This window comes from Spermophilus citellus (assembly GCF_964194105.1).
Source record: "Spermophilus citellus genome assembly, chromosome: 13".
Classification (NCBI taxonomy): domain Eukaryota; kingdom Metazoa; phylum Chordata; class Mammalia; order Rodentia; family Sciuridae; genus Spermophilus; species Spermophilus citellus.
Genome location: NC_138193.1, coordinates 34,914,308 through 34,935,093, shown reverse-complemented (window position 1 = coordinate 34,935,093; position 20,786 = coordinate 34,914,308).

The window sequence follows — 20,786 nt, the reverse complement described above, 5'->3', positions numbered from 1 at the left end:
TGCTAGCTTCTTGAAACTTGACACAATTAATTAGTTTCAAGTTCTATCTCTATGTTCTGTTTCCTATTGATGTAGCCCTAAGCAGTGACAGGCGAGAAACACTTTCATTGAAAGGGGTTGCCAAGCTTCCAAAAATTACGAATCTCCAGAAATCTCAGCAAACATTTTTTCACCCAAACTGGATGATACTTTCAGGTAGTGATCAGTACACTAAGCCCACTTGGTTCCCCAAATTTCGTTCTTCTATGTTGAAGCGTTCGTTTCCAGTAACATTTTGAATTTTGGCGTTTCACTCTGTTTTCTCCTATATTGATAGATGTATTTGGAACTCAAAATCAAGCACGGTTTGTGCTAGCTTCTTGAAACTTGACAAAATTAGTAAGTTTCAAGTTCTATCTCTATGTTCTGTTTCCTATTGATGTAGCCCTAAGCAGTGACAGGCGAGAAACACTTTCATTGAAAGGGGTTGCCAAGCTTCCAAAAATTACGAATCTCCAGAAATCTCAGCAAATATTTTTACACCCAAACTGGGTGATACTTGCAGGTAATGATCAGTACACTGAGCCCACTTTGTTCCCCAAATTTCGTTCTTCAATGTTGAAGCTTTCGTTTCCAGTAACAGTTTGAATTTTTAGGTTTCACTCTGTTTTCTTCTATATTGATAGATGTATTTGGAACTCTAAATCAAGCATCGTTTGTGCTAGCTTCTTGAAACTTGACACAATTAAGTAGTTTCCAGTTCTATCTCTATATTTTGTTTCCTATTGGTGTAGCCCTAGGCAGTGACAGACGAGAAACACTTTCATTGAAAGGGGTTGCCAAGTGTCCAAAAATTACGAATCTCCAGAAATCTCAGCAAACATTTTTTCACCCAAACTGGATGATACTTTCAGGTAATGATCAGTACACTAAGCCCACTTGGTTCCCCAAATTTCGTTCTTCTATGTTGAAGCGTTCGTTTCCAGTAACAGTTTGAATTTTGGCGTTTCACTCTGTTTTCTCCTATATTGATAGATGTATTTTGAACTCTAAATCAAGCACGGTTTGTGCTAGCTTCTTGAAACTTGACACAATTAAGTAGTTTCCAGTTCTATCTCTATATTTTGTTTCCTATTGGTGTAGCCCTAAGCAGTGACAGGCGAGAAACACTTTCATTGAAAGGGGTTGCCAAGCTTCCAAAAATTACGAATCTCCAGAAATCTCAGCAAACATTTTTTCACCCAAACTGGATGATACTTTCAGGTAATGATCAGTACACTAAGCCCACTTGGTCCCCAAATTTCGTTCTTCTATGTTGAAGCGTTTGTTTCCAGTAACAGTTTGAATTTTTAGGTTTCACTCTGTTTTCTCCTGTATTGATAGATGTATTTGGAACTCTAAGTCAAACACGGTTTGTGCTAGCTTCTTGAAACTTGACAAAATTAAGTAGTTTCAAGTTCTATCTCTATGTTCTGTTTCCGATTGATGTAGCCCTATGCAGTGACAGACGAGAAACACTTTCATTGAAAGGGGTTGCCAAGCGTCCAAAAATTACGAATCTCCAGAAATCTCAGCAAACATTTTTTCACCCAAACTGGATGATACTTTCAGGTAATGATCAGTACACAGAGCCCACTTGGTTCCCCAAATTTCGTTCTTCTATGTTGAAGCGTTCGTTTCCAGTAACAGTTTGAATTTTTAGGTTTCACTTTGTTTTCTCCTGTATTGATAGATGTATTTGGAACTCTAAATCAAACACGGTTTGTGCTACCTTCTTGAAACTTGACACAATTATTTAGTTTCAAGTTCTGTCTCTATTTTCTGTTTCCTATTGATGTAGCCCTAAGCAGTGACAGACGAGAAACACTTTCATTGAAAGGGGTAGCCAAGCTTCCAAAAATTACGAATCTCCAGAAATTTCAGCAAATATTTTTTCTCCCAAACTGGATGATACTTTCAGGTAATGATCAGTACACTAAGCCCACTTGGTTCCCCAAATTTCGTTCTTCTATGTTGAAGCATTCGTTTCCAGTAACTGTTTGAATTTTGGCGTTTCACTCTGTTTTCTCCTATATTGATAGATGTATTTTGAACTCTAAATCAAGCACGGATTGTGCTAGCTTCTTGAAACTTGACACAATTAAGTAGTTTCCAGTTCTATCTCTATATTGTGTTTCCTATTGGTGTAGCCCTAAGCAGTGACATACGAGAAACACTTTCATTGAAAGGGGTTGCCAAGCGTCCAAAAATTACGAATCTCCAGAAATCTCAGCAAACATTTTTTCACCCAAACTGGATGATACTTTCAGGTAATGATCAGTACACTAAGCCCACTTGGTTCCCCAAATTTCGTTCTTCTATGTTGAAGCGTTCGTTTCCAGTAACAGTTTGAATTTTGGCGTTTCACTCTGTTTTCTCCTATATTGATAGATGTATTTGGAACTCAAAATCAAGCACGGTTTGTGCTAGCTTCTTGAAACTTGACAAAATTAGTAAGTTTCAAGTTCTATCTCTATGTTCTGTTTCCTATTGATGTAGCCCTAAGCAGTGACAGGCGAGAAACACTTTCATTGAAAGGGGTTGCCAAGCTTCCAAAAATTACGAATCTCCAGAAATCTCAGCAAATATTTTTACACCCAAACTGGGTGATACTTGCAGGTAATGATCAGTACACTGAGCCCACTTTGTTCCCCAAATTTCGTTCTTCAATGTTGAAGCTTTCGTTTCCAGTAACAGTTTGAATTTTTAGGTTTCACTCTGTTTTCTTCTATATTGATAGATGTATTTGGAACTCTAAATCAAGCATCGTTTGTGCTAGCTTCTTGAAACTTGACACAATTAAGTAGTTTCCAGTTCTATCTCTATATTTTGTTTCCTATTGGTGTAGCCCTAAGCAGTGACAGACGAGAAACACTTTCATTGAAAGGGGTTGCCAAGCGTCCAAAAATTACGAATCTCCAGAAATCTCAGCAAACATTTTTTCACCCAAACTGGATGATACTTTCAGGTAATGATCAGTACACTAAGCCCACTTGGTTCCCCAAATTTCGTTCTTCTATGTTGAAGCGTTCGTTTCCAGTAACAGTTTGAATTTTGGCGTTTCACTCTGTTTTCTCCTATATTGATAGATGTATTTTGAACTCTAAATCAAGCACGGTTTGTGCTAGCTTCTTGAAACTTGACACAATTAAGTAGTTTCCAGTTCTATCTCTATATTTTGTTTCCTATTGGTGTAGCCCTAAGCAGTGACAGGCGAGAAACACTTTCATTGAAAGGGGTTGCCAAGCTTCCAAAAATTACGAATCTCCAGAAATCTCAGCAAACATTTTTTCACCCAAACTGGATGATACTTTCAGGTAATGATCAGTACACTAAGCCCACTTGGTCCCCAAATTTCGTTCTTCTATCTTGAAGCGTTCGTTTCCAGTAACAGTTTGAATTTTTAGGTTTCACTCTGTTTTCTCCTGTATTGATAGATGTATTTGGAACTCTAAATCAAACACGGTTTGTGCTAGCTTCTTGAAACTTGACAAAATTAAGTAGTTTCAAGTTCTATCTCTATGTTCTGTTTCCGATTGATGTAGCCCTATGCAGTGACAGACGAGAAACACTTTCATTGAAAGGGGTTGCCAAGCGTCCAAAAATTACGAATCTCCAGAAATCTCAGCAAACATTTTTTCACCCAAACTGGATGATACTTTCAGGTAATGATCAGTACACAGAGCCCACTTGGTTCCCCAAATTTCGTTCTTCTATGTTGAAGCGTTCGTTTCCAGTAACAGTTTGAATTTTTAGGTTTCACTTTGTTTTCTCCTGTATTGATAGATGTATTTGGAACTCTAAATCAAACACGGTTTGTGCTACCTTCTTGAAACTTGACACAATTATTTAGTTTCAAGTTCTGTCTCTATTTTCTGTTTCCTATTGATGTAGCCCTAAGCAGTGACAGACGAGAAACACTTTCATTGAAAGGGGTAGCCAAGCTTCCAAAAATTACGAATCTCCAGAAATTTCAGCAAATATTTTTTCTCCCAAACTGGATGATACTTTCAGGTAATGATCAGTACACTAAGCCCACTTGGTTCCCCAAATTTCGTTCTTCTATGTTGAAGCATTCGTTTCCAGTAACTGTTTGAATTTTGGCGTTTCACTCTGTTTTCTCCTATATTGATAGATGTATTTTGAACTCTAAATCAAGCACGGATTGTGCTAGCTTCTTGAAACTTGACACAATTAAGTAGTTTCCAGTTCTAACTCTATATTTTGTTTCCTATTGGTGTAGCCCTAAGCAGTGACAGACGAGAAACACTTTCATTGAAAGGGGTTGCCAAGCGTCCAAAAATTACGAATCTCCAGAAATCTCAGCAAACATTTTTTCACCCAAACTGGATGATACTTTCAGGTAATGATCAGTACACTAAGCCCACTTGGTCCCCAAATTTCGTTCTTCTATGTTGAAGCGTTCGTTTCCAGTAACAGTTTGAATTTTGGCGTTTCACTCTGTTTTCTCCTATATTGATAGATGTATTTGGAACTCAAAATCAAGCACGGTTTGTGCTAGCTTCTTGAAACTTGACAAAATTAGTAAGTTTCAAGTTCTATCTCTATGTTCTGTTTCCTATTGATGTAGCCCTAAGCAGTGACAGGCAAGAAACACTTTCATTGAAAGGGGTTGCCAAGCTTCCAAAAATTACGAATCTCCAGAAATCTCAGCAAATATTTTTACACCCAAACTGGGTGATACTTGCAGGTAATGATCAGTACACTGAGCCCACTTTGTTCCCCAAATTTCGTTCTTCAATGTTGAAGCTTTCGTTTCCAGTAACAGTTTGAATTTTTAGGTTTCACTCTGTTTTCTTCTATATTGATAGATGTATTTGGAACTCTAAATCAAGCACCGTTTGTGCTAGCTTCTTGAAACTTGACACAATTAAGTAGTTTCCAGTTCTATCTCTATATTTTGTTTCCTATTGGTGTAGCCCTAAGCAGTGACAGACGAGAAACACTTTCATTGAAAGGGGTTGCCAAGCGTCCAAAAATTACGAATCTCCAGAAATCTCAGCAAACATTTTTTCACCCAAACTGGATGATACATTCAGGTAATGATCAGTACACTAAGCCCACTTGGTTCCCCAAATTTCGTTCTTCTATGTTGAAGCGTTCGTTTCCAGTAAGAGTTTGAATTTTGGCGTTTCACTCTGTTTTCTCCTATATTGATAGATGTATTTTGAACTCTAAATCAAGCACGGTTTGTGCTAGCTTCTTGAAACTTGACACAATTAATAAGTTTCAAGTTCTATCTCTATGTTCTGTTTCCTATTGATGTAGCCCTAAGCAGTGACAGGCGAGAAACACTTTCATGGAAAGGGGTTGCCAAGCTTCCAAAAATTATGAATCTCCAGAAATCTCAGCAAATATTTTTACACCCAAACTGGGTGATACTTTCAGGTAATGATCAGTACACTGAGCCCACTTTGTTCCCCAAATTTCGTTCTTCAATGTTGAAGCTTTCGTTTCCAGTAACAGCTTGAATTTTTAGGTTTCACTCTGTTTTCTCCTATATTGATAGATGTATTTGGAACTCTAAATCAAATACGGTTTGTTCTACCTTCTTGAAACTTGACACAATTAAGTAGTTTCAAGTTCTATCTCTATGTTCTGTTTCCTATTGATGTAGCCCTAAGCAGTGAAAGGCGAGAAACACTTTCATTGAAAGGGGTTGCCAAGCTTCCAAAAATTACGAATCTCCAGAAATCTCAGCAAATATTTTTTCACCCAAACTGGATGATACTTTCAGGAAATGATCAGTACACTAAGCCCACTTGGTTCCCCAAATTTCGTTCTTCTATGTTGAAGCGTTCGTTTCCAGTAACATTTTGAATTTTGGCGTTTCACTCTGTTTTCTCCTATATTGATAGATGTATTTGGAACTCTAAATCAAACACGGTTTGTGCTAGCTTCTTGAAACTTGACACAATTAATTAGTTTCAAGTTCTATCTCTATGTTCTGTTTCCTATTGATGTAGCCCTAAGCAGTGACAGGCGAGAAACACTTTCTTTGAAAGGGGTTGCCAAGCTTCCAAAAATTACGAATCTCCAGAAATCTCAGCAAACATTTTTTCACCCAAACTGGATGATACTTTCAGGTAATGATCAGTTCACTGAGCCCACTTTGTTTCCCAAATTTCGTTCTTCAATGTTGCAGCTTTCGTTTCCAGTAACAGTTTGAATTTTTAGGTTTCACTCTGTTTTCTCCTATATTGATAGATGTATTTGGAACTCTAAATCAAACACGGTTTGTGCTACCTTCTTGAAACTTGACACAATTAATTAGTTTCAAGGTCTATCTCTATGTTCTGTTTCCTATTGATGTAGCCCTAAGCATTGACAGACGAGAAACACTTACATTGAAAGGGGTTGCCAAGCTTCCAAAAATTACGAATCTCCAGAAATCTCAGCAAATATTTTTCTCCCAAACTGGATGATACTTTCAGGTAATGATCAGTACACTAATCCCACTTTTTTCCCCAAATTTCCTTCTTCTATGTTGAAGCTTTCGTTTCCAATAACAGTTTGAATTTTGGCGTTTCACTCTGTTTTCTCCTATATTGATAGATGTATTTGGAACTCTAAATCAAGCACGGTTTGTGCTAGCTTCTTGAAACTTGACAAAATTAAGTAGTTTCAAGTTCTATCTCTATATTTTGTTTCCTATTGATGTAGCCCTAAGCAGTGACAGGCGAGAAACACTTTCATTGAAAGGGGTTGCCAAGCTTCCAAAAATTACGTATCTCCAGAAATCTCAGCAAATATTTTTACACCCAAACTGGGTGATACTTTCAGGTAATGATCAGTTCACTGAGCCCACTTTGTTCCCCAAATTTCGTTCTTCTATGTTGAAGCGTTCGTTTCCAGTAACAGTTTGAATTTTGGCGTTTCACTCTGTTTTCTCCTATATTGATAGATGTATTTGGAACTCTAAATCAAACACGGTTTGTGCTAGCTTCTTGAAACTTGACAAAATTAAGTAGTTTCAAGTTCTATCTCTATGTTCTGTTTCCGATTGATGTAGCCCTATGCAGTGACAGACGAGAAACACTTTCATTGAAAGGGGTTGCCAAGCGTCCAAAAATTACGAATCTCCAGAAATCTCAGCAAACATTTTTTCACCCAAACTGGATGATACTTTCAGGTAATGATCAGTACACAGAGCCCACTTGGTTCCCCAAATTTCGTTCTTCTATGTTGAAGCGTTCGTTTCCAGTAACAGTTTGAATTTTTAGGTTTCACTTTGTTTTCTCCTATATTGATAGATGTATTTGGAACTCTAAATCAAACACGGTTTGTGCTACCTTCTTGAAACTTGACACAATTATTTAGTTTCAAGTTCTATCTCTATTTTCTGTTTCCTATTGATGTAGCCCTAAGCAGTGACAGACGAGAAACACATTCATTGAAAGGGGTTGCCAAGCTTCCAAAAATTACGAATCTCCAGAAATCTCAGCAAATATTTTTTCTCCCAAACTGGATGATACTTTCAGGTAATGATCAGTACACTAAGCCCACTTGGTTCCCCAAATTTCGTTCTTCTATGTTGAAGCATTCGTTTCCAGTAACTGTTTGAATTTTGGCGTTTCACTCTGTTTTCTCCTATATTGATAGATGTATTTGGAACTCTAAATCAAGCACGGATTGTGCTAGCTTCTTGAAACTTGACACAATTAAGTAGTTTCCAGTTCTATCTCTATATTTTGTTTCCTATTGGTGTAGCCCTAAGCAGTGACAGACGAGAAACACTTTCATTGAAAGGGGTTGCCAAGCGTCCAAAAATTACGAATCTCCAGAAATCTCAGCAAACTTTTTTTCACCCAAACTGGATGATACTTTCAGGTAATGATCAGTAGACTAAGCCCACTTGGTTCCCCAAATTTCGTTCTTCTATGTTGAAGCGTTCGTTTCCAGTAACAGTTTGAATTTTGGCGTTTCACTCTGTTTTCTCCTATATTGATAGATGTATTTGGAACTCTAAATCACACACGGTTTGTGCTACCTTCTTGAAACTTGACACAATTAAGTAATTTCAAGTTCTATCTCTATGTTCTGTTTCCTATTGATGTAGCCCTAAGCAGTGACAGGCGAGAAACACTTTCATTGAAAGGGGTTGCCAAGCTTCAAAAATTACGAATCTCCAGAAATCTCAGCAAACATTTTTTCACCCAAACTGGATGATACTTTCAGGTAATGATCAGTTCACTGAGCCCACTTTGTTTCCCAAATTTCGTTCTTCAATGTTGCAGCTTTCGTTTCCAGTAACAGTTTGAATTTTTAGGTTTCACTCTGTTTTCTCCTATATTGATAGATGTATTTGGAACTCTAAATCAAACACGGTTTGTGCTACCTTCTTGAAACTTGACACAATTAATTAGTTTCAAGTTCTATCTCTATGTTCTGTTTCCTATTGATGTAGCCCTAAGCAGTGACAGACGAGAAACTCTTACATTGAAAGGGGTTGCCAAGCTTCCAAAAATTACGAATCTCCAGAAATCTCAGCAAATATTTTTCTCCCAAACTGGATGATACTTTCAGGTAATGATCAGTACACTAATCCCACTTTTTTCCCCAAATTTCGTTCTTCTATGTTGAAGCTTTCGTTTCCAGTAACAGTTTGAATTTTGGCGTTTCACTCTGTTTTCTCCTATATTGATAGATGTATTTGGAACTCTAAATCAAGCACGGTTTGTGCTAGCTTCTTGAAACTTGACAAAATTAAGTAGTTTCAAGTTCTATCTCTATATTTTGTTTCCTATTGATGTAGCCCTAAGCAGTGACAGGCGAGAAACACTTTCATTGAAAGGGGTTGCCAAGCTTCCAAAAATGATGAATCTCCAGAAATCTCAGCAAATATTTTTTCACCCAAACTGGATGATACTTTCAGGTAATGATCAGTACACAGAGCCCACTTGGTTCCCCAAATTTCGTTCTTCTATGTTGAAGCGTTCGTTTCCAGTAACAGTTTGAATTTTTAGGTTTCACTCTGTTTTCTCCTATATTGATAGATGTATTTGGAACTCTAAATCAAACACGGTTTGTGCTAGCTTCTTGAAACTTGACAAAATTAAGTAGTTTCAAGTTCTATCTCTATGTTCTGTTTCCGATTGATGTAGCAATAAGCAGTGACAGGCGAGAAACACTTTCATTGAAGGGGGTTGCCAAGCTTCCAAAAATTACGAATCTCCAGAAATCTCAGCAAATATTTTTACACCCAAACTGGGTGATACTTTCAGGTAATGATCAGTACACTGAGCCCACTTTGTTCCCCAAATTTCGTTCTTCAATGTTGAAGCTTTCCTATCCAGTAACAGTTTGAATTTTTAGGTTTCACTCTGTTTTCTCCTATATTGATAGATGTATTTGGAACTCTAAACAAACACGGTTGGTGCTACCTTCTTGAAACTTGACACAATTAAGTAGTTTCAAGTTCTATCTCTATGTTCTGTTTCCTATTGATGTAGCCCTAAGCAGTGACAGACGAGAAACACTTTCATTGAAAGGGGTTGTCAAGCTTCCAAAAATTACGAATCTCCAGAAATCTCAGCAAATATTTTTACACCCAAACTGGGTGATACTTTCAGGTAATGATCAGTACACTGAGCCCACTTTGTTCCCCAAATTTCGTTCTTCAATGTTGAAGCGTTCGTTTCCAGTAACATTTTGAATTTTGGCGTTTCACTCTGTTTTCTCCTATATTGATAGATGTATTTGGAACTCTAAATCATACACGGTTTGTGCTAGCTTCTTGAAACTTGACACAATTAATTAGTTTCAAGTTCTATCTCTATGTTCTGTTTCCTACTGATGTAGCCCTAAGCAGTGACAGGCGAGAAACACTTTCATTGAAAGGGGTTGCCAAGCTTCCAAAAATTACGAATCTCCAGAAATCTCAGCAAATATTTTTACACCCAAACTGGGTGATACTTTCAGATAATGATCAGTACACTGAGCCCACTTTGTTCCCCAAATTTCGTTCTTCAATGTTGAAGCTTTCGTTTCCAGTAACAGTTTGAATTTTTAGGTTTCACTCTGTTTTCTCCTATATTGATAGATGTATTTGGAACTCTAAATCAAACACGGTTTGTGTTAGCTTCTCGAAAGTTGACACAATTAAGTAGTTTCAAGTTCTATCACTATGTTCTGTTTCCTATTGATGTAGCCCTAAGAAGTGATAGGCGAGAAACACTTTCATTGAAAAGGGTTGCCAAGCTTCCATAAATTACGAATCTCCAGAAATCTCAGCAAATATTTTTTCACCCAAACTGGATGATACTTTCAGGTAATGATCAGTACCCTAAGCCCACTTGGTTCCCCAAATTTCTTTCTTCTATGTTGAAGCGATCGTTTCCAGTAACAGTTTGAATTTTGGCGTTTCACTCTGTTTTCTCCTATATTGATAGATGTATTTGGAACTCTAAATCAAGCACGGTTTGTGCTAGCTTCTTGAAACTTGACACAATTAACTAGTTCCAAGTTCTATCTCTACGTTCTGTTTCCTATTGATGTAGCCCTAAGCAGTGACAGGCGAGAAAGACTTTCATTGAAAGGGGTTGCCAAGCTTCCAAAAATTATGAATCTCCAGAAATCTCAGCAAATATTTTTTCACCCAAACTGGATGATACTTTCAGGTAATGATCAGTACACTAAGCCCACTTGGTTCCCCAAATTTCGTTCTTCTATATTGAAGCGTTTGTTTCCAGTAACAGTTTGAATTTTGGCGTTTCACTCTGTTTTCTCCTATATTGATAGATGTATTTGGAACTCTAAATCAAGCACGGTTTGTGCTAGCTTCTTGAAACTTGACACAATTAAGTAGTTTCAAGTTCTATCTCTATATTTTGTTTCCTATTGGTGTAGCTCTAAGCAGTGACAGACGAGAAACACTTTCATTGAAAGGGGTTGCCAAGCGTCCAAAAATTACGAATCTCCAGAAATCTCAGCAAACATTTTTTCACCCAAACTGGATGATACTTTCAGGTAATGATCAGTACACTAAGCCCACTTGGTTCCCCAAATTTCGTTCTTCTATGTTGAAGCGTTCGTTTCCAGTAACAGTTTGTATTTTGCCGTTTCACTCTGTTTTCTCCTATATTGATAGATGTATTTGGAACTCTAAATCAAGCACGGTTTGTGCTAGCTTCTTGAAACTTGACACAGTTAAGTAGTTTCAAGTTCTATCTCTATGTTCTGTTTCTGATTGATGTAGCCCCTAAGCAGTGACAGGCGAGAAAGGCTTTCATTGAAAGGGGTTGCCAAGCGTCCAAAAATTACGAATCTCCAGAAATCTCAGCAAACATTTTTTTCACCGAAAGTGGATGATACTTTCAGGTAATGATGAGTACACTAAGCCCACTTGGTTCCCCAAATTTCGTTCTTCTATGTTGAAGCGTTCGTTTCCAGTAACAGTTTGAATTTTGGCGTTTCACTCTGTTTTCTCCTATATTGATAGATGTATTTGGAACTCTAAATCAAGCACGGTTTGTGCTAGCTATTTGAAACTTGACACAAATAAGTAGTTTCAAGTTCTATCTCTATGTTTTGTTTCCTATTTGTGTACCTAAGCAGTGACAGACGAGAAACACTTTCATTGAAAGGGGTTGCCAAGCTTCCAAAAATTACGAATCTCCAGAAATCTCAGCAAATATTTTTACACCCAAACTGGGTGATACTTTCAGGTAATGATCAGTACACTGAGCCCACTTTGTTCCCCAAATTTCGTTCTTCAATGTTGAAGCTTTCGTTTCCAGTAACAGTTTGAATTTTTACGTTTCACTCTGTTTTCTCCTATATTGATAGAAGCATTTGGACTCTAAATCAAACACGGTGTGTGGTAGCTTCTTGAAACTTGACACAATTAACTAGTTTCAAGTTCTATCTCTATGTTCTGTTTCCTATTGATGTAGCCCTAAGCAGTGACAGGCGAGAAACACTTTCATTGAAAGGGGTTGCCAAGCGTCCAAAAATTATGAATCTCCAGAAATCACAGCAAACATTTTTTCACCCAAACTGGATGATACTTTCAGGTAATGATCAGTACACTAAGCCCACTTGGTTCCCCAAATTTCTTTCTTCTATGTTGAAGCGTTCGTTTCCAGTAACAGTTTGAATTTTTACGTTTCACTCTGTTTTCTCCTATATTGATAGAAGTATTTGGACTCTAAATCAAACACGGTTTGTGGTAGCTTCTTGAAACTTGACACAATTAAGTAGTTTCAAGTTCTGTCTCTATGTTCTGTTTCCTATTGATGTAGCCCTAAGCAGTGACAGGCGAGAAACACTTTCATTGAAAGGGGTTGCCAAGCTTCCAAAAATTACGAATCTCCAGAAATCTCAGCAAATATTTTTTACACCCAAACTGGGTGATACTTTCAGGTAATGATCAGTACACTGAGCCCACTTTGTTCCCCAAATTTCGTTCTTCAATGTTGAAGCTTTCCTATCCAGTAACAGTTTGAATTTTTAGGTTTCACTCTGTTTTCTCCTATATTGATAGATGTATTTGGAACTCTAAACAAACACGGTTGGTGCTACCTTCTTGAAACTTGACACAATTAAGTAGTTTCAAGTTCTATCTCTATGTTCTGTTTCCTATTGATGTAGCCCTAAGCAGTGACAGGCGAGAAACCTTTCATTGAAAGGGGTTGCCAAGCTTCCAAAAATGACGAATCTCCAGAAATATCAGCAAATATTTTTTCACCCAAACTGGATGATACTTTCAGGTAATAATCAGTACACTAAGCCCACTTGGTCCCCCAAATTTCGTTCTTCTATGTTGAAGCGTTCGTTTCCAATAACAGTTTCAAATTTGGCGTTTCACTCTGTTTTCTCCTATATTGATAGATGTATTTGGAACTCTAAATCAAACACGGTTTGTGCTAGCTTCTTGAAACTTGACACAATTAATAAGTTTCAAGTTCTATCTCTATGTTCTGTTTCCTATTGATGTAGCAATAAGCAGTGACAGGCGAGAAACACTTTCATTGAAGGGGGTTGCCAAGCTTCCAAAAATTACGAATCTCCAGAAATCTCAGCAAATATTTTTACACCGAAACTGGGTGATACTTTCAGGTAATGATCAGTACACTGAGCCCACTTTGTTCCCCAAATTTTGTTCTTCAATGTTGAAGCTTTCGGTTCCAGTAACAGTTTGAATTTTTAGGTTTCACTCTGTTTTCTCCTATATTGATAGATGTATTTGGAACTCTAAACAAACACGGTTGGTGCTACCTTCTTGAATCTTGACACAATTAAGTAGTTTCAAGTTCTATCTCTATGTTCTGTTTCCTATTGATGTAGCCCTAAGCAGCGACAGGCGAGAAACCTTTCATTGAAAGGGGTTGCCAAGCTTCCAAAAATGACGAATCTCCAGAAATCTCAGCAAATATTTTTTTCACCCAAACTGGATGATACTTTCAGGTAATGATCAGTACACTAAGCCCACTTGGTTCCCCAAATTTCGTTCTTCTATATTGAAGCGTTTGTTTCCAGTAACAGTTTGAATTTTGGCGTTTCACTCTGTTTTCTCCTATATTGATAGATGTATTTGGACTCTAAATCAAACCCGGTTTGTGCTAGCTTCTTGAAACTTGACACAATTAACTAGTTTCAAGTTCTATCTCTATATTCTGTTTCCTATTGATGTAGCCCTAAGCAGTGACAGGCGAGAAACACTTTCATTGAAAGGGGTTGCCAAGCTTCCAAAAATGACGAATCTCCAGAAATCTCAGCAAATATTTTTTCACCCAAACTGGATGATACTTTCAGGTAATGATCAGTACACTAAGCCCACTTGGTTCCCCAAATTTCGTTCTTCTATGTTGAAGCGTTCGTTTCCAGTAACAGTTTGAATTTTGGCGTTTCACTCTGTTTTCTCCTATATTGATAGATGTATTTGGAACTCTAAATCAAGCACGGTTTGTTCTAGCTTCTTGATACTTGACACAGTTAAGTAGTTTCAAGTTCTATCTCTATGTTCTGTTTCCGATTGATGTAGCCCTAAGCAGTGACAGGCGAAAAACACTTTCATTGAAAGGGGTTGCCAAGCGTCCAAAAATTATGAATCTCCAGAAATCTCAGCAAACATTTTTTCACCCAAACTGGATGATACTTCCAGGTAATGATCAGTACACTAAGCCCACGTGGTTCCCCAAATTTCGTTCTTCTATGTTGAAGCGTTCGTTTCCAGTAACAGTTTGAATTTTGGCGTTTCACTCTGTTTTCTCCTATATTGATAGATGTATTTGGAACTCTAAATCAAGCACGGTTTGTGCTAGCTTCTTGAAACTTGACACAGTTAAGTAGTTTCAAGTTCTATCTCTATGTTCTGTTTCCGATTGATGTAGCCCCTAAGCAGTGACAGGCGAGAAAGACTTTCATTGAAAGGGGTTGCCAAGCGTCCAAAAATTACGAATCTCCAGAAATCTCAGCAAACATTTTTTCACCGAAAGTGGATGATACTTTCAGGTAATGATGAGTACACTAAGCCCACTTGGTTCCCCAAATTTCGTTCTTCTATGTTGAAGCGTTCGTTTCCAGTAACAGTTTGAATTTTGGCGTTTCACTCTGTTTTCTTCTATATTGATAGATGTATTTGGAACTCTAAATCAAACATGGTTTGTGCTACCTTCTTGAAAGTTGTCACAATTAAGTAGTTTCAAGTTCTATCACTATGTTCTGTTTCCTATTGATGTAGCCCTAAGAAGAGATAGGCGAGAAACACTTTCATTGAAAGGGGTTGCCAAGCTTCCAAAAATTACGAATCTCCAGAAATCTCAGCAAATATTTTTACCCAAACTGGATGATACTTTCAGGTAATGATCAGTACACTAATCCCACTTGGTTCCCCAAATTTCGTTCTTCTATATTGAAGCGTTCGTTTCCAGTAACAGTTTGAATTTTGGCGTTTCACTCTGTTTTCTCCTATATTGATAGATGTATTTGGAACTCTAAATCAAGCACCGTTTGTGCTAGCTTCTTGAAACTTGACACAATTAAGTAGTTTCAAGTTCTATCTCTATATTTTGTTTCCTATTGGTGTAGCCCTAAGCAGTGACAGACGAGAAACACTTTCATTGAAAGGGGTTGCCAAGCGTCCAAAAATTACGAATCTCCAGAAATCTCAGCAAACATTTTTTCACCCAAAGTGGATGATACTTTCAGGTAATGATGAGTACACTAAGCCCACTTGGTTCCCCAAATTTCGTTCTTCTATGTTGAAGCGTTCGTATCCAGTAACAGTTTGAATTTTGGCGTTTCACTCTGTTTTCTCCTATATTGATAGATGTATTTGGAACTCTAAATCAAGCACGGTTTGTGCTAGCTATTTGAAACTTGACACAACTAAGTAGTTTCAAGTTCTATCTCTATGTTTTGTTTCCTATTTGTGTACCTAAGCAGTGACAGACGAGAAACACTTTCATTGAAAGGGGTTGCCAAGCTTCCAAAAATTACGAATCTCCAGAAATCTCAGCAAATATTTTTTACACCCAAACTGGGTGATACTTTCAGGTAATGATCAGTACACTGAGCCCACTTTGTTCCCCAAATTTCGTTCTTCAATGTTGAAGCTTTCGTTTCCAGTAACAGTTTGAATTTTTAAGTTTCACTCTGTTTTCTCCTATATTGATAGATGTTTTTGGGCTCTAAATCAAACCCGGTTTGTGCTAGCTTCTTGAAACTTGACACAATTAACTAGTTTCAAGTTCTATCTCTATGTTCTGTTTCCTATTGATGTAGCCCTAAGCAGTGACAGGCGAGAAACACTTTCATTGAAAGGGGTTGCCAAGCTTCCAAAAATTACGAATCTCCAGAAATCTCAGCAAATATTTTTTCACCCAAACTGGATGCTACTTTCAGGTAATGATCAGTACACTAAACCCACTTGGTTCCCCAAATTTCGTTCTTCTATGTTGAAGCGTTCGTTTCCAGTAACAGTTTGAATTTAGGCGTTTCACTCTGTTTTCTCCTATATTGATAGATGTATTTGGAACTCTAAATCAAGCACGGTTTGTTCTAGCTTCTTGATACTTGACACAGTTAAGTAGTTTCAAGTTCTATCTCTATGTTCTGTTTCCAATTGATGTAGCCCTAAGCAGTGACAGGCGAAAAACACTTTCATTGAAAGGGGTTGCCAAGCGTCCAAAAATTATGAATCTCCAGAAATCTCAGCAAACATTTTTTCACCCAAACTGGATGATACTTTCAGGTAATGATCAGTACACTAAGCCCACGTGGTTCCCCAAATTTCGTTCTTCTATGTTGAAGCGATCGTTTCCAGTAACAGTTTGAATTTTGGCGTTTCACTCTGTTTTCTCCTATATTGATAGATGTATTTGGAACTCTAAATCAAGCACGGTTTGTGCTAGCTTCTTGAAACTTGACACAATTAACTAGTTTCAAGTTCTATCTCTACGTTCTGTTTCCTATTGATGTAGCCCTAAGCAGTGACAGGCGAGAAACACTTTCATTGAAAGGGGTTGCCAAGCTTCCAAAAATTACGAGTCTCCAGAAATCTCAGCAAATATTTTTTCACCCAAACTGGATGATACTTTCAGGTAATGATCAGTACCCTAAGCCCACTTGGTTCCCCAAATTTCGTTCTTCTATGTTGAAGCGTTCGTTTCCAGTAACAGTTTGAATTTTGGCGTTTCACTCTGTTTTCTTCTATATTGATAGATGTATTTGGAACTCTAAATCAAACATGGTTTGTGCTACCTTCTTGAAAGGTGACACAATTAAGTAGTTTCAAGTTCTATCACTATGTTCTGTTTCCTATTGATGTAGCCCTAAGAAGTGATAGGCGAGAAACACTTTCATTGAAAGGGGTTGCCAAGCTTCCAAAAATTACGAATCTCCAGAAATCTCAGCAAATATTTTTTCACCCAAACTGGATGATACTTTCAGGTAATGATCAGTACACTAAGCCCACTTGGTTCCCCAAATTTCGTTCTTCTATGTTGAAGCGTTCGTTTCCAGTAACAGTTTGAATTTTGGCGTTTCACTCTGTTTTCTCCTATATTGATAGATGTATTTGGAACTCTAAATCAAGCACCGTTTGTGCTAGCTTCTTGAAACTTGACACAATTAAGTAGTTTCAAGTTCTATCTCTATATTTTGTTTCCTATTGGTGTAGCCCTAAGCAGTGACAGGCGAGAAACACTTTCATTGAAAGGGGTTGCCAAGCGTCCAAAAATTACGAATCTCCAGAAATCTCAGCAAACATTTTTTCACCCAAACTAGATGATACTTTCAGGTAATGATCAGTACACAAAGCCCACTTGGTTCCCCAAATTTCGTTCTTCTATGTTGAAGCGTTCGTTTCCAGTAACAGTTTGAATTTTGGCGTTTCACTCTGTTTTCTCCTATATTGATAGATGTATTTGGAACTCTAAATCAAGCACGGTTTGTGCTAGCTTCTTGAAACTTGACACAGTTAAGTAGTTTCAAGTTCTATCTCTATGTTCTGTTTCCGATTGATGTAGCCCCTAAGCAGTGACAGGCGAGAAAGACTTTCATTGAAAGGGGTTGCCAAGCGTCCAAAAATTACGAATCTCCAGAAATCTCAGCAAACATTTTTTCACCCAAACTGGATGATACTTTCAGGTAATGATGAGTACACTAAGCCCACTTGGTTCCCCAAATTTCGTTCTTCTATGTTGAAGCGTTCGTTTCCAGTAACAGTTTGAATTTTGGCGTTTCACTCTGTTTTCTCCTATATTGATAGATGTATTTGGAACTCTAAATCAAGCACGGTTTGTGCTAGCTATTTGAAACTTGACACAAATAAGTAGTTTCAAGTTCTATCTCTATGTTTTGTTTCCTATTTGTGTACCTAAGCAGTGACAGACGAGAAACACTTTCATTGAAAGGGGTTGCCAAGCTTCCAAAAATTACGAATCTCCAGAAATCTCAGCAAATATTTTTACACCCAAACTGGGTGATACTTTCAGGTAATGATCAGTACACTGAGCCCACTTTGTTCCCCAAATTTCGTTCTTCAATGTTGAAGCTTTCGTTTCCAGTAACAGTTTGAATTTTTACGTTTCACTCTGTTTTCTCCTATATTGATAGAAGTATTTGGACTCTAAATCAAACACGGTTTGTGGTAGCTTCTTGAAACTTGACACAATTAACTAGTTTCAAGTTCTATCTCTATGTTCTGTTTCCTATTGATGTAGCCCTAAGCAGTGACAGGCGAGAAACACTTTCATTGAAAGGGGTTGCCAAGCGTCCAAAAATTATGAATCTCCAGAAATCACAGCAAACATTTTTTCACCCAAACTGGATGATACTTTCAGGTATGATCAGTACACTAAGCCCACTTGGTTCCCCAAATTTCTTTCTTCTATGTTGAAGCGTTCGTTTCCAGTAACAGTTTGAATTTTTACGTTTCACTCTGTTTTCTCCTATATTGATAGAAGTATTTGGACTCTAAATCAAACACGGTTTGTGGTAGCTTCTTGAAACTTGACACAATTAAGTAGTTTCAAGTTCTGTCTCTATGTTCTGTTTCCTATTGATGTAGCCCTAAGCAGTGACAGGCGAGAAACACTTTCATTGAAAGGGGTTGCCAAGCTTCCAAAAATTACGAATATCCAGAAATCTCAGCAAATATTTTTTACACCCAAACTGGGTGATACTTTCAGGTAATGATCAGTACACTGAGCCCACTTTGTTCCCCAAATTTCGTTCTTCAATGTTGAAGCTTTCCTATCCAGTAACAGTTTGAATTTTTAGGTTTCACTCTGTTTTCTCCTATATTGATAGATGTATTTGGAACTCTAAACAAACACGGTTGGTGCTACCTTCTTGAAACTTGACACAATTAAGTAGTTTCAAGTTCTATCTCTATGTTCTGTTTCCTATTGATGTAGCCCTAAGCAGTGACAGGCGAGAAACCTTTCATTGAAAGGGGTTGCCAAGCTTCCAAAAATGACGAATCTCCAGAAATATCAGCAAATATTTTTTCACCCAAACTGGATGATACTTTCAGGTAATAATCAGTACACTAAGCCCACTTGGTCCCCCAAATTTCGTTCTTCTATGTTGAAGCGTTCGTTTCCAATAACAGTTTCAAATTTGGCGTTTCACTCTGTTTTCTCCTATATTGATAGATGTATTTGGAACTCTAAATCAAACACGGTTTGTGCTAGCTTCTTGAAACTTGACACAATTAATAAGTTTCAAGTTCTATCTCTATGTTCTGTTTCCTATTGATGTAGCAATAAGCAGTGACAGGCGAGAAACACTTTCATTGAAGGGGGTTGCCAAGCTTCCAAAAATTACGAATCTCCAGAAATCTCAGCAAATATTTTTACACCGAAACTGGGTGATACTTTCAGGTAATGATCAGTACACTGAGCCCACTTTGTTCCCCAAATTTTGTTCTTCAATGTTGAAGCTTTCGGTTCCAGTAACAGTTTGAATTTTTAGGTTTCACTCTGTTTTCTCCTATATTGATAGATGTATTTGGAACTCTAAACAAACACGGTTGGTGCTACCTTCTTGAATCTTGACACAATTAAGTAGTTTCAAGTTCTATCTCTATGTTCTGTTTCCTATTGATGTAGCCCTAAGCAGTGACAGGCGAGAAACCTTTCATTGAAAGGGGTTGCCAAGCTTCCAAAAATGACGAATCTCCAGAAATCTCAGCAAATATTTTTTTCACCCAAACTGGATGATACTTTCAGGTAATGATCAGTACACTAAGCCCACTTGGTTCCCCAAATTTCGTTCTTCTATATTGAAGCGTTTGTTTCCAGTAACAGTTTGAATTTTGGCGTTTCACTCTGTTTTCTCCTATATTGATAGATGTATTTGGACTCTAAATCAAACCCGGTTTGTGCTAGCTTCTTGAAACTTGACACAATTAACTAGTTTCAAGTTCTATCTCTATGTTCTGTTTCCTATTGATGTAGCCCTAAGCAGTGACAGGCGAGAAACACTTTCATTGAAAGGGGTTGCCAAGCTTCCAAAAATTACGAATCTCCAGAAATCTCAGCAAATATTTTTTCACCCAAACTGGATGCTACTTTCAGGTAATGATCAGTACACTAAACCCACTTGGTTCCCCAAATTTCGTTCTTCTATGTTGAAGCGTTCGTTTCCAGTAACAGTTTGAATTTAGGCGTTTCACTCTGTTTTCTCCTATATTGATAGATGTATTTGGAACTCTAAATCAAGCACGGTTTGTTCTAGCTTCTTGATACTTGACACAGTTAAGTAATTTCAAGTTCTATCTCTATGTTCTGTTTCCAATTGATGTAGCCCTAAGCAGTGACAGGCGAAAAACACTTTCATTGAAAGGGGTTGCCAAGCGTCCAAAAATTATGAATCTCCAGAAATCTCAGCAAACATTTTTTCACCCAAACTGGATGATACTTTCAGGTAATGATCAGTACACTAAGCCCACGTGGTTCCCCAAATTTCGTTCTTCTATGTTGAAGCGATCATTTCCAGTAACAGTTTGAATTTTGGCGTTTCACTCTGTTTTCTCCTATATTGATAGATGTATTTGGAACTCTAAATCAAGCACGGTTTGTGCTAGCTTCTTGAAACTTGACACAATTAACTAGTTTCAAGTTCTATCTCTACGTTCTGTTTCCTATTGATGTAGCCCTAAGCAGTGACAGGCGAGAAACACTTTCATTGAAAGGGGTTGCCAAGCTTCCAAAAATTACGAATCTCCAGAAATCTCAGCAAATATTTTTTCACCCAAACTGGATGATACTTTCAGGTAATGATCAGTACCCTAAGCC